Raw genomic sequence first — 15,574 nt, forward strand, 5'->3', positions numbered from 1 at the left:
CCTGATAGCACTTTGAGATTATCCATCATTAGCAAAACTCCAGTACTTTGGCCATCTCATGCAAAGAGTTGACTCATTGGAAAAGACTCTGATGCTGGGAGGGATTGGGGGCAGGAGGAGAAGGGGACAACAGAGGATGGGATGGCTAGATGGCATCACTGACTCGATGGACGTGAGTCTGAGTGAACTCCGGGAGCTGGTGATGGACAGGAAGGCCTGGTGTGCTACGATTCATGGGGTCACAAAGAGTCGGACACGACTGAGCAACTGATCTGATCTGATCTGATCATTAGCAAAAAAAGAATTCTAAGCAAAAAATGAAATGAACTTTTCCCAAAATAGCAGGTTCACCAAAAGTAAACAGGTCATGCTGTGAAACTCAACCAGCAGGGCACACTGACCAGAACGACAAGCACACCTTCCTGTTATCAAGGACCTGCTTTGGAAGGGAGCAAAAGTACCCCTGCCCCAAATGAACCTGTGCAAGGGCACTAAACTACCCTTCTCCAAAGTCATCAATACTACCCCCTCATCAGCCCAGCATGCATTATCACCCCTATGAACTTATAAGAGTCTTTTTGCCTAAGTTGATTTTTAGCAGAAAGGTGGACATGCAAAAAGGAAAAAAAAAGCGTAATGAATAGATAAACTGTCCTGGGGCCATGGGGTGCAGTATAATCTAGAAAGCATGGCTGAGGGAATTTCTTTTAACTTCTCAGCTGACGCCTTTGGAAGGTGGTAGAATCTACTGGGTACATTCTGGTCTTTTCTCTGCATCATTTTAAGCATCACCTGACAGAAGTTTCCGTGGAAGAACTGACCGGATGTGAGGGGAATGTGCTCTGTTCTCAGGTGACACGGGAAAGTTCCCGCACGTATAATCCATTATGAAGACGGAGGCTCTCCCCTTCTGTATTTTTGACAGCAAAACCCAGAGGAACTGACGAGCAGACCTCATCTCTCTTTAGCATCCTGAACTCTCAGCCTGTCTGAGCACAGTGTCACTTTGAGGATGCTCTTTCTTTTCTTCCCCTGGGACATGTCCTTCCCATCTTCATCTTCTCTCCTTGCAGCTCACCCTGGAAGCGGGCTGCACAATCACAGGCCAGTCTAGAGATGACAAGCCCCCACTGCCATACAACTTCAGCCAAACGTCCCTGGAGTCCACTGGCCGCCTCTTAATTGGCCCCCACGGCTGGTTCTCTGCTCATGCCCTGCTCCAAAATTAGAAGCATTTGATGCAGACAAAGCTCCTGAAATTCCACTTCCTGACACCCTGCCCATCCGTCCTCACTCTAAGAGACACACAGTGTTACAGACAAGCAGCCTCCTCCCAGCAGTTACACAAAGGTCAGAAAACTCTCAGAGAATCAGAGCAAAGTAAATGTCTGCCTGGGAATTACCGCAAGTGTATGCGCGTGGAAAGCCAGATCTTGTAAAAGATAAATATTGTAGACAGAGAGCTGAGGGACCTTTGTGTTCTCACCGTTTACTGTGAGATTTACAAAGTCCAAGCTGCTCAGTCCTGCATTTGGTGCTGCGTTCAGAGGCCTCCACTATCTGCTGTCATTTATTATTGGCCTCACACCTGCTCCTCTCCGCTCTCCCTTCCCCACGTTTCTGGGAAATGGAGTTTTCATTTTAGTTTAGATCAAATGTTTGTTATGGGACCATTTAGGTGTGGCCAGGAATTTAAGGTCATCTTCTTAAAAAATAATGCATTTCAGAAGTGTTTACAGAGGACACTGGAAAATAGTTTGTTTTCAATATTTATAACTGAAGAAAAAAAAATCAGACCAAGGTCTCTACTCCTCCCACTTTCAGCAGTAGCAAGAAGAAAAACAAGTCACTATGCTGTCTGAAAATGAAAGTGAAGGTTGCTCAGTTGTGTCCAGCTCTTTGTGACCCCATGGACTACAAGCTCCATAGAATTCTCCAGGCCAGAATACTGGAGTGGGTAGCTGTTTCCTTCTTCAGGGAATCTTCCCAACCCAGAGATCGAACCAGGTCTCCCACATTGCAGGCGGATTCTTTATCAGCTGAGTCACAAGGGAAGCCCGAAACCACATCCATATCCGGCCAGCTCCACGACTTAGGTTCTGCAGCCCTGGGGCAAGTTTAAGAACGGAGTACTTGTGAGACGCATGGATGTTACATCTGGTGGCCGACATTGGGGAAAGAGGCAGGCTACAGTCCATGAGGACGCAAAAGAGTTGGACACAAGTTAGCGACTAAACAACAACAAACATAGGTGGATAGAGCTGAATATTCTCCAGGAAGGTGGATGAAAACCTGTCTTCCACTTGGGTCCTTGCAGCCATGCATCTCACAAATATTCCACTCTCAAACATGCCCTGGGCCATCAGAACCTAAGTGATGGAGTCAGCCAGGTATGGGTGTGGTTTCAGAGCAGCAGAGCTCAGACTTTGGGGTCACACAGAACACAAGGTGTCTCTCGATGCATCTTTTCTCATCCTCGTGGTTTTGAGTGTGGTCACTAGAACTCACTTCCTGAAACCTCCCCTGCCTCACTTGTACAACGTGGGTGAAGATAATGCCTACATCTTGGAACAATTGGGAAAACAGAAGAATGGGATGTGGGAACACACAAAGCACAGCGCCCACCCCGTCCCCCACTCTGATTTTCTGCTGAGAGAAGTCAGACCACCATACAATGCGGTAGCCAGCATGAAGGCCATGATTAGCATTCCAGCTTCTGACATCTACAGGGACACCCAGGAAGATTCACCAGTTCTAGTGTCTGTTTTCCAAAGGTCCAGAATATAAACCTGAACCCTCTTGGTGGTAATTAGCATCCGAGAAGGTAACGGAATTTGCCTGTGAAAATGGTAATATTACATATCCTGAGGGGCTGCAAAATGCTTACAGTTATGATCATACACCATTGTGGATGTGAGTGTCTCAGGCATTGAAAGCTAACTGCAGCCTAATGCATGAAGTAGAATCTGAGTGTGAGTTTTCTAAAATCTGTTTCCTTGTGGTGGAAGACCAGATAAAATTGTGGATTTATTTTCTCCTCAAAAACAAAATGCCAGTCAAAACCAATTCTTGTTATCTCTGTGCTCGAGTTCATCAAAACCTGGCAGTAATGTGAAATACACTGAAAATTTGCTGATTTTAGAATAATAATAACTTCCAAAAAATGGCTGACACCAACAAGATGTTTGTTACAGGTGGCGTAGGGATGGAATTTAATCAGTGTATCTAATTTGAAAGGCTTGGTGACATTGTGTGAGCTGCATTTTTTGATGATCTATCTAATATTTTAGTTGCGTTTTGGTTTTTATGCTCAGGTAAACCCAACAACATCACAATGGATTATCTTCAGATGTAGAAGAAACTGTGATTGTTCTAAGTGTTATTTTCAAAAAGAATTCCTCATGCTGCACGGAGATTTTAAAACAAAATTGTATTGGAGTATAGTTGCTTTACAATGTTATGTTAGCTTCTGCTGAACAACGAAGTGAATTAGCTGTACGTATACATATATCCCCTCTTTTTTGGATTTCCTTCCCATTTAATTCACTGCAGAGCATTGAAGAGTTTCATGTGCTCTGGAGTGGATCTCATTTAGTCATTTATTTTACACATAGTATCAACAGTGTATAGTATGTATGTATAATGTACAATGCGTATGTATATACACTGAACATAGATACAATCTTAGCAGTGTATGTGTCAATTCCAGTTCCCAAATTCATCCCACCCCCTTTCTCCCCTTGGTGTCCATACATTTGTTCTCTATGTCCTTGTCTCTATTCTGCCCTGCAAGTAGGTTAATCAGCACCATTTTTCTAGATATCACATATATGTGCTAATGTATGATTTTTTTTCTGACTTCCTTCACTCTATATGACAGTCTCTAGGTCCATCATGTGGAAATTTTTTGTCACATCTAAGGTCCGTCTAGTCAAGGCTATGGTTTTACCAGTAGTCATGTATGGATGTGAGAGTGGACTATAAAGAAGGCTGAGCACCAAAGAATTGATGCTTTTGAACTTTAGTGTTGGAGAAGACTCTTGAGAATCCCTTGGACGGCAAGGAGATCCAACCAGTCCATCCTAAAGGAGATCAGTCCTGAATGTTCATTGGAAGGACTGATGTTGAGGCTGAAAGTCCAATCCTTTGGCCACCTGATGAGAAGAGCTGACTCATTTGAAAAGACCCTGATATTGGGAAAGACTGAAGGTGGGAGGAGAAGGGGACAACAGAGGATGAGATGATTCAGTGGCATCACTAACTCAATGGGAATGAGTTTGAGTAAACTCTGGGAGTTGGTGATGGACAGGGAGGTCTGGGGTGCTGCAGTCCATGGGGTCGCAAAGAGTCGGACACAATTGAGCAACTGAACTTAAATGAACTTCCTAGAATGATAATTTCTAAATGGTAATCTGTCTGTTGGGGAAAACACACCCTATGCCATGCATCACTCTTGAACTGTTGCTTTGAGTGGCAAGTGGAGAAACCCGCTGGGACCATGGGCACCTGGGTTGTGATGGGATGAGGCCGGATACCCTGAAGACCTGCCATCCCCCTCACACCACTCACTAGCACAGCTGGAAGTACCATTGCCGTCCTATTTGCTCTGGATCCACGTCCCAGTACTAGATCAATTTTTAATGATCAATTGACCGTGAAGCTCAAGATTTTCCCTTCATGCCCCTCATCAACAAATTGGTCTCTAATTTCCAAGAGACAAAGGTATCTTTTCAGTAAGAGAGGTGATTATCTCCTAGAGAGATGTAATGGAAAATCAGAAACAATCTAAACTGGGAAAATGTAATTTCACTGCTATACATAACAGCAGAGAAATAAGAAAGAGCCAACTGTCCATATTTAAAGCCAGGCTTCAGCAATATGTGAACCGTGAACTTCCAGATGTTCAAGCTGATTTTAGAAAAGGCAGAGGAACCAGAGACCAAATTGCCAACATCTGCTGGATCATCAAAAAAGCAAGAGAGTTCCAAAAAAACATCTGTTTCTGCTTTATTGACTATGCCAAAGCCTTTGACTGTGTGGATCACAATAAACTGTGGAAAATTCTGAAAGAGATGGGAATATCAGACCACCTGACCTGCCTCTTGAGAAACCTGTATGCAGGTCAGGAAGCAACAGTTAGAACTGGGCATAGAACAACAGACTGGTTCCAAATAGAAAAAGAAGTACGTCAAGGCTGTATATTGTTACCCTGCTTATTTAACTTATATGAAAAGTACATCATGAGAAACACTGGGCTGGAAGAAGCACAAGCTGGAATCAAATTTTCCTTTGATTGCTGGGAGAAATATAAATAACCTCGGATATGCAGATGACACCACCCTTATGGCAGAAAGTGAAGAAGAACTAAAGAGCCTCTTGATGAAAGTGAAAGAGGAGAGTGAGAAAGTTGGCATAAAGCTCAACATTCAGAAGACTAAGATCATGGCATCCGGTCCCATCACTTCATGGAAAATAGATGGGGAAACAGTGGAAACAGTGTCAGACTTTATTTTTCTGGGCTCTAAAATCACTGCAGATGGTAATTGCAGCCATGAAACCTGGCATGCTGCTGTTCATGAGGTCACAAAGAGTTGGACACAACTGAGCAACTGAACTGAACTGAAAGACATTATTTACATTGTCTCCCAATGCTGTAAGAAAAGGGTTGCAGTCTATGTGAGTTCTAAGTCTAGGATTCCATACACAGGTCTAGGCGTGCAACTCCACAGGGGTTTCTGAGTTCTCAGATGCCCTCTTTTTTGGACCAAATTCCCCAAAGCTGAAGATGTTTAAAAAATACCTTTTCTGGGGATCAAATGTCATTCATATCAAGATTTCAATCCATTGCTTCGAGGCAGATATGAAGGCAGAAATGTGTGAGCATTTCCCCAAGAGATGTGGGGATGTTGCAGAAGAAAACATTAGCCAAATCTCCAAAGTCCTTCACACGAGAATTATTTTGTCGATTAAAGGTAGGCAGTCGTGTGTCCTTTCTGGCCCCACGTAAGGTTGAGGAGAATGCAAGTAGGTGTCCGTGTAGCCCATACTCTCTCCTCGGGGTGGGGTGGGCAAAGGAAAGAGGGGAATGACCTCCAGACTGCTGCCTGTTTCTCTGGGCCCACCGGCCCATCGAGTTGCCTGGGAGGTGCTGCGTGGCCGCCTCTGTTTTCCAGAAAGCCGTGGAAATGCTCGATTCAGAAATACTGGCTCTCAGGTAGCTCATCAACCCCAGCCCCACCTTCGGCTCAGCTCTGAAGTTGTGTGAGTGACATCTTGTATCCCCTGGTGTTGTATTTAGCCTGGAAAGGGAAGTGGAAAACATCAGTGGTCTTCATCTTAATGTGCCCTTTCTCACCGATTTTTTAAATTAAAGTATAAAATTTCTAACTATGTGAAATGATGGACGCTAACTAATCTTAACATGGTCATTTGCCCCTAGGATATACGCACATCAAATCATGATGCTGTATCCCTTAAACTTATATCACATATTATCTCAATAAAACTAGAAAAAAAATCAAAGTGTAATTTTGCTTGAAAGCCCAGACGGACTGATTTTTGCAGATTTTCTTTTTCTTAGGGCCGAACAGGGAGCCTCTTGGTGTCAAAGTTCCTTAAGCTACAAAACCGAAATCTGTGAGTGGTAGCCTTTCTGTGTGTGATAGACTGTCCTATCACATACCCTATAGTTGAAAGCTTCGATGTGAGTGATTTCATTGTGAATTGTGTTCTGATGTGCATTCCTCCAGTAGTAAAGAAGGAGAAAAGAGAGGAAACCAAGAAATTAACTATAAATGATGAGCAACATAACTAGAAGCAACCCACACTTTATCAGTGTGCTGGGCACCCATCAACATATGATGACTCTTAGTTGCAGAGTGACCAATGACAGGAGTGTGTCTCTGCAGGACACTGGCTTTTTTATTGTAGAAATGGATTGGGAATCAGGCACGAGTCCAGTTTTGTTTCGTACTTAGAAATGTAGTGGTTTTCTGGAAGCATCCAAAGGTATATTATGATTTTTTTTATATCCCTTTGAAAAACAGGGTTTCTAGTGGTTTGCCTTATATTTGTACAGGGATGTATTTGAAAGACCCAATTTATAGTGAGGACGGGTCTCAGGTTCGCCTCTTGTGTGGCCACCGGAGACCAGCTTATTTATTTCTTTTCATTTTTAACTGCCTCTGCCCCCGAGGATCTCATTAGAGTGAGGAATGGGTATAATGAAGACGAAGGTTGGTTATGTGGCTCTTCTGGATCCCGGACACACTCACATCCTTCCACACGTTCCTGCAAACCTACGTAGATCCTCAGGGCAGCAAGCAACAGGAAAACACACAAGGCAAAGGTCTATCTGCATCCACGGTCCCTGGGAAGGTCGACTGTTCATACAGATTCTCTTCTTTTTACCTTGCAAACCCAGGGCGTGCGCAGGAGGGTAAAGGCTCTGCATGCTGGTAAAGGGGGGGGGGGTGGCCACACCAAGGACAATTCCACAGCTTCACATGACCTAAAAGAGGCTCCATAATTAAATATATATATATGTATATAAGTAACAAACCACATGACCCAGACATCAGAATGACAGATGAAGGAAGTCTAGGATTGAGGAATCCGGGCTCCAACTGTCTTTGGTCCGGTCATTTTGTAAGGGTCAGTGAGGTCCAGGTGGAGAAATGGCAATATATTCATCTGATGGCCTTAGTTCCAGTCAGGCTTCCTCTGTGCCAGGGAGGGAGAGCAGAGGTCAAGGTCAGGGTAAAGGGTCAGGACACAGAGCCTCCGTTGTTCTACGTGCTCTCCGTGTGAAGAACCTCCTGGCCATGAGCAGAAGGGGGCCTGAAGGATGGCCCTGCACGTGTCACAAGTGATCCCTATGTAAGGAAACCCTCTGCCCTTGTCTCCAGACTTGTAAAGATGCCAAAGTGAAGTGAAGTCACTCAATCATGTCAGACTCTTTGCAACCCCATAGACTGTAGCCTACCAGCCTCCTCTGTCCATGGGATTTTCCAGGCAAGAATACTGGAGTGGGTTGCCATTTCCTTCTCCAGGGCGTCTTTCCAACCCAGGGATTGAACCCGGCTCTCCCACATTGTAGGCAGACACTTTACCATTCAAGCCACCAGGCAAGTCCAACTGGTAAAGATGCCAATTGAGAATCAAATGTGAAACAAATAAAAAATGTCAGTAATAGTCAAGAACTTCATCTGCCCTGGTTTAATCCTTGTGTATGAGAGACGTGGCCTCAGTGGTGAAGTCCTCTGGGCAGGATTGCAGGAGAACACCCTGGGGGACTCAGATGTAGAGATGAAATGGCAGAAGAGCAAAATGCAGACTCTGTCATGAACAGCCACACAGGGCCCCTGCAAAGGGACTGTCTACCCCACTGCCAAGCCAGTAGCCCAGCATGGACCCACCCAGGAGTGGTGCAATTCAGGTGCCAATGGAGTAGAATTTGTCCCTTTCCCTCTGCCTACAGAAACAGACAGAGAGAGAGATCCATCACCCACGGACGCAGCCCTGAATTCATCTGACTTGCATATTCCTGAGTTGAAGAGAAATATTACCTCTGCTTACATCTTCTGTCACCCGACCCCCATCTCTCTGCTTTTTGTGGTTTTCCCTTTCTGCCCCCTCACCTTCCCTCTCTCTGTGGATCCCTGGGCATGGAGCTCCTGCCAGCTCCTTGAGGGAGAGAGACTTCTCTCTCTTGTTCAACTAGGATGAGCAGAATACCACCTGGTCCATGGCAGGTCTCCAAAAAGAACTGTGAGGTGACTAAAGAACGAGCTCAACTGAAAAGACCCAAGATGGCCAGAAGGCCAGGCACTCAGGAGGAAGGACGGAGAACGTAGGAACCCACCTCAGCATGCGTGTGCCTCTCACACGTCCACCGGGTGTGCATGCCGCACGTTGCCCTCCAGCCTCCCAGATCTTGCTTCTCCAGCCACCTCCCTCGACCTCTCCCCTTCAGGCCTGACGTGGTCCTCATCTCTCATCTCTGAGTTTCATAGACTGAGAAGCTTGTAAATGATGTAAGCTAATTTCTCACGGTTGTGAAGCCTGGAAGTCTGGCATGGTCAGAGGGTGGTCCTCAATAAGAGCTTTGCAAACGGCTACCTTCTTACCAATGGGGCTTCGCTCTTAGCTCAGTTGGTAAAGAATCTGCCTGCAATGTAGGAGAGCCGGGTTCGATTCCTGGGTTGGGAAGATCCCCTGGAGAAGGAATGGCAACCCACTCAGTGTTCTTGCCTGGAGAATCCCACAGATAGAGGAGCCTGGTGGGCTATAGTCCATGGGGCCGTGAAGAGTTGGACACGATTGAGCAGCTAAACCACCACCACCACCTTCTTACCAAGTCCTCTCATGAAGGAGGGAAAGTCCGTCCTGCTGTCTCCCTTGGTCCTCTCCTTGTCTGTCTGTCTCCCTGTCTGTTTTTCTGTCTTTCATGTCTTCTTATAAGGGGACTGGTCCCATCATGGGGGCTCTGCTCTCCTGCCCTAGGGACCTCCCATAGAACCCTGTGGACTCCAACTCCTAATATCATCACTTGTGCATTAGGGGTTTAGCATACGGATTTTGGGGAAGGTAGAAGCATTGTCTGGGCTTCCCGGGTGGCTCAAAGGTAAAGAATCTGCCTGCAATGCAGGAGATGCAGGAGACATGGGAAGTCAATCAGAAGGTGCAGAAGATACAGAAGTATATCTCTGGGTAGAGAAGACCCCCTGGAGAAGGGCATGGCAACCCGCTCCAGTGTCCTCGCCTGGAGAATCCCATGGAGTATATAGTCCGTGGGGTGGCACAGAGTCAGACACGACAGAAGACTTAGCACGCACGCAGTATGTCAGTGACAGCCAGCAGTGGTGATAATAATGGTAGCTGGCTTCTCACAGTAGGGCGGACACTGAGGTCAACATCTTCTGTGAAGAGTTCTCGCTGCCTTTTCACAGCCATCCTCTGAGATCAGCACGTTATTAGCTGCTCATCAGGGGTAAGGATGCTGAGACAAGGCCTGCAGCTTGGCCAGAAAGATCCGAGTGGAAGACGTGAAGGGCTGTGTCCTGTGGTGGCCCGCCGGGGGCTGTAGTAACATCGGGGGGACGGTGGATCGTGTGATAGGAGCCGGGAACGAGTCGCTGCTGCTCCCAGCACCCCAGTCTCTGCCCTTTGTGTCAGGTAAATGATGCCTTTCTACGTTAATTATTTGATTCTCTTCCTTTGCGCTCCCTTGTCTTCTTAAATCATGGAATTACAGCCTGGAAGAAGGCCCATGGTCATGGTCTTTCCCGTGTTCCCAGATGAGCAACACCGAGCTACATTGTAAGAGAACGTGTTCTAAATGGCTGTGTGTTCTGTATATTCCATACGGATTACAGGACAGAAATTCCAGAATGCATTAATGCCCCAAACGGTCCCCAAAGCGCTTTGTCTATATACGCCACGTGATTCACTGATTCACTATGGACCTGAATGAACAAACAGATAGTAGATGTTCTTCCACTATGAGTGGATGTTCTTCAAAGTAAACCAGAAAGTCAGTGGCAGAGAAACAGAGTAACATAATAAAGTATATTCCTATTTAAAAATTTTTTTCAAAGTATATTATTGATCAATGCCTATAAAATTATTTTCCAGTCAATTCTCATATATTAAAAAAAACTTCTAAAGGATATGATATTAGTAGACAACATTGTAATATAGAGATAACTTTTAATTTCACGTGAGTTTAGTTCAGTAAATCTTTTATTATGATTATAATGACATTTTTTGTTGTTAGCAGGTGCTTTAACCATTTGGTCTTAAAACCAAGGTTAAACAGACTCTCCACCTTAATCTTTCTACTTGCAAGGTTAAAGGTAACATATGCTCTATTCTTGGGCTTCCCTGGTGGCTCAGTGGTAAAGAACCTTCCTGCAGTGCAGGAGATTCAGGTTCAATCCCTGGGTTGGGAAGATCCCCTCGGGGAGGAAATGGCAGCCTCCTCCAGTATTCTCGCCTGGGAATCCCATGCACAGAGGAGCCTGGCAGGCCACAGTCCATGGGGTTGCAAAAGTGTCAGACACAATTTAGGGACTAAACAACAGCAACAAATACTCTATTCTTGAGCCTTAATTATGCACCCAGCCATTTTCTCATGTATCATGACTCCCAAACATGATGCGAGAAGTACACATTTAACAATTTTTGAAAGAATCCAAATCCAATTAAATGATCAATCTGATTTATATGCTGAATCTGCAGAGTGAAGTGCAATGTAGAAAAATGAGCTGTAATTGTTTTGGGAAATGTTCCAGAGACACCAGAAAGACATCGTTTACAATAAGTTACTGTGACTTCCTCTTCCTTGTTGTTTCTCTATATATTGTAATTACAGTATCGATTATCTCTGAAGGATTAGTCCCTGACTAAGTGAAAATCGGGCTTCCCTAGTGGCTTAGCTGGTAAAGAATCTACATGCAATGCAAGATACTTGGGTTTGACTTCTGGGTCAGAAAGATCCCCTGGAGGAGGGAACAACTACCCTCTCTAGTATTTTTACCTGGAGAATTCCGTGGACAGAGGAGCCTTGCAGGCTACAGTCCATGGAGTTGCAAAGAGTTGGAAAGGACTGAGCGACTAACACTTTCACTTTCAAGTGAACATAACCTGCTTTGCCTGGTTAAATCAGTAAATATTACATGTCGTTGATCCCTAGCACTTTGTATCGGTTAGTAACCAGAGAGTAACTGCTTATGCATCCTGAGCTCATCATAAGATATTTTGGATCTGTGAGAATCACTTCATGCTCAAGGTAGAACTCATCTTTCCCAACGCAGGTGAAATGCATCCTTGGATTAACAGATTACCATTGAGAATGCTTTGACTTCTTTTTGTCTGCTAACAAACAAAAGCCAAAAGACATATAAGTGAGTTGGTCTTAGCATTTACACTCCTACTCTCATCAAGTACCTTAGATCTTTAGGAGCAATTCTAATAATTTGCTTAGTATTTCTCACCAGAATTTTCTAGAGGAAAATCCAATACAGAAGCATTGTTTACATACACCTTCATTGCAAGAAAATGTAGGCTTGGGTTTCAGATTCATTTTAGAAAAATAGTGGAGCAGCCTCAAGACTGAGCATTGCAGCCCCACCTGGAATTGACATCTTCAACCAATGGAGCGCTCACAAATGTTCATCCATGGGCGGGGGACGGGGGGGATGTTGTTCAAGTTGTGCTATTGCTCTTAAATTAAAAAAGGATCTTAATTCTTTAGCTGTCTTGAAATAACTTTCAGTTTTAAGTGAATGGAATCCTCTGAAATCAAGCAAGTCCATTTGGCATTTAATCCGGTGACTGACTACTTCTCAGGCAGAAAGGCCTTTCTATAAATAGAATACTTTAATCTTCTAATGATTAAATCCAAGAGCCTGCCACATACTTTCCTTCTTCAAATGGTTTTGTCATAGCTTCATTTTTATACTCTATCCATTTCCTAGGAATTCAAATGTGTCTTCTAACTTCACCTGTTTTCATTTCATTCTTCTAAAACACCCTTAAGATAAGCTTAATATGCGACCTATTTAAAAGCATAAATAAATACTCCTAAGTGCATTAAAGTCAGACGTCATATCTGGCTTTACAAAGACATCATTTTTTTGAATAAGAACATCATAGAATTTCCAAGCCATGAATTGTAGGTTTTATGCCAGATCCTCCCCAACTACAATGAGCTTTTCCATTTAAATGATTTTTTCACTGGTGGAAGATTGAGTAGGGCAATAATCCTCTGAAATACTCTGTGGCGCTTTCAAGTATAAGAAATCTGGAAGGTACTGCACATCCTTATTTTTAGGATCAATACAAATGCATGCAATTTGGTCCTGTATGCACACACGCCAGCCTAAACAGGTGGCCTCGAGAACTGATGCAACCCTTTTATAAAAGAAAAAAGTCAACTATTAGCAAGAATATTCTACATTTGTACACATTTATAGTCCATAAATTGAACTCCTAGAATTTATTCAAAACTAATCATTTAATAAAAACATAAATACAATAGATATGTTCCTCCAATCTATAAATAATAATAATATATGGAATATTATAGCACACTAAAAATTATGATTATAGAATCCATACAGAAGAATATAAATTGTAGCATATTTTCTTGTAACATATTGTGTTATGAAAAGAGCAGATTTTCCACTATGATTACATCTATGTTAAACAATATGTATACATATTAAGCATACATAGGCATACAGACACACACCAAATGAAAATTCTTTGGTTAAGATTACATTAAACATTTAAAAAAACAATATATTATTTTGCTTCAGCTAAATTAAATTTATTAATTGGAAAAAGATAAGCTTTAAAACACTGATATTTGCCAGCTAAACTTTATTATGAAACAAATAAGTTTAAAAGCACTAAGAAAATTCCAGCATCATGACATTTTAATTATAACATGGCATTAGTATACTCAAAGGTTTCTGAAAATTTATTTACGTAAAAGTTGTTAGATCGAAAGTAAAAGGGGATTCCAGTGTCTGTGTGAAGATGCTATTTTGGGGTGATTAGGGGAGCAGTGGAGCCCTGATTTCCATTTTGGTGAAACAGTGACTGCAGAATTCATTCCTTTAAACATGACATTTAGGCTAAGAAGCCTGTAGGTGCCGTGAGCATGTGTCTGTCCCTCTGGTCATGGTATTCTGAGCCAGGAGTCAGGAGTTAGGGGGTGTTCATAATCCAATACAGGCAGCAGGACCACGTGTATCAGATTTCTCCAAGGCCAGTCAAAGAGGGTACTGTTCAGAGGGAAACACGCAAATACTGGAAATTAGGTCAGTGTGTTAGAGAACTAATTAGAACAGTCTCTTTATAAGAATCAGGAAATGTGTACCAGAGCTATTTCAGTAGCTGTGGGGAAGATTTACAAAGAGAGCAGAGCTTAGCTTTAGGCGAGGGGACCCCTTTAAAGAGAGGGGTTCCTGTTTCAACTGTTAAGAAACACAGCTGTGTTTGTTTATCAGGGGAAATGGTAAGTTATGGAAGCTCTCCCAAACAACATCGCTTTCCTCCACCAGGAGGAGGATGAAGATAGGTGTCTTATGGCAGACAGGCTTTGCCTGTCCCACTTGGGCGTCAGGGACAAGCTTCACAAAACCTTCGCATTTTTATTGGATAATGAGGAGGCATAAACCTCGCCTGCTCGCCTGTTGCCTCAAGGGTCTGGGGGGAAGATAGGTCCCAGCTTGTTTGCTCACGAGGGACCAAATCACCCTTGGTGATTTTCGTCAACTGTCAGGAGCAGGCAGATATTTTTGCAGGACGGGGCAGGAAATTAGGCTATGAAATTACAGCCTTTCTCCGAGAGGCCCTGTCAGTCTGTTCTCCCCTTCCTACAGATGTTCTATCAAAGCAAGTCACTGTGACCATTTATCTTGCCAAACTTAAAATACCTTCCCCAGAACTAATTTTTCCCCCAGTACTTGAGGTCTTTGTACTCTCTGCCTTGCTTCCCTGATCTCGTATGGATCTAAGATTAATTTGCACCAGTGAGGAGTTCAACAACAAAATCAATTTCAATTGGGTCAGACGGGGTCACTGCGGGCCCAGGAGTGTGAGGAAAGAAATAGATTATTATCATTCCAGAAGCACAATGCTAAGGCTCAGTCTGAGGAGAGAGAAGCACATTCCCATAAAAGCAATAAATAATGCTTTTCAAAGCCTAAGAAACTAATAGGAATCCGGCTTGTTTTCCACCACTTTACTGGATCTATACATAAGCAGGTCAGCTATGCCCTTGAGGAGGCAAGGACAATTAGCAAATGAGATTTGGGTATCTCCTGTGCACGAGGACTGACCGTGAGCCCTTGTCACTGGTAGGGCCACTGATGGGTCTCCTGCCTTCTTCTTGGCATATTTAAATTAAGCACTCACTGACTCTATAGAAATATTCTCTGGTGTTTCACGTGAAGTGTGGTAGGACAGGACTTCGAAGCACTTCTCCTAAAAACAAGGCCGAACAAAGGTTGTCATTGAAATGTACCATCAGTGGAAAAAGCATCCAGTGAGTAAATTAAAACTGAGCTGTGAACATCAAGTTTTCAGCTTTTTACTTGGTCATTGAGGTTAAGAGAATATCACAAAGTTTTCTGTTCCTGCCTTATTAAACAGGAAAAAAATGCTTGTTGACAGTCTAATTAGTTTAAAATGTATTGGTGGCATGGAAAACATTCCTTATTACTCTTTACGTCTCTCCATTCAAAATGTGATCATGGGTATCAGCCACATAGAAATACATTGTTCTGAGTATTTAGAGCAATGGATAGATGTATCAGCCCTGGGTCTCATCCTCAACGAGCTTTTGTCACAGTATCCCGCAGTTAAGAAACATGGGATTAACAAAGATTGTTTTTTAATTGGAAAATAAGGTAATGTCTTCTGTCTATGCAAGTGCTTACTGTAGGCAGTGTGTGCTAAGTCACTTCAGTTCTGTGCGACTCTGTGAGACCTTATGGTCTGTGGCCCGCCAGGCTTCTCTGTCCATGGGATTCTCCAGGCAAGAATACTGGAGTGGGTTGCC

This window comes from Bison bison, unplaced genomic scaffold, assembly GCF_000754665.1.
Source record: "Bison bison bison isolate TAMUID 2011002044 unplaced genomic scaffold, Bison_UMD1.0 scf7180017864307, whole genome shotgun sequence".
In the NCBI taxonomy this organism is placed as follows: domain Eukaryota; kingdom Metazoa; phylum Chordata; class Mammalia; order Artiodactyla; family Bovidae; genus Bison; species Bison bison.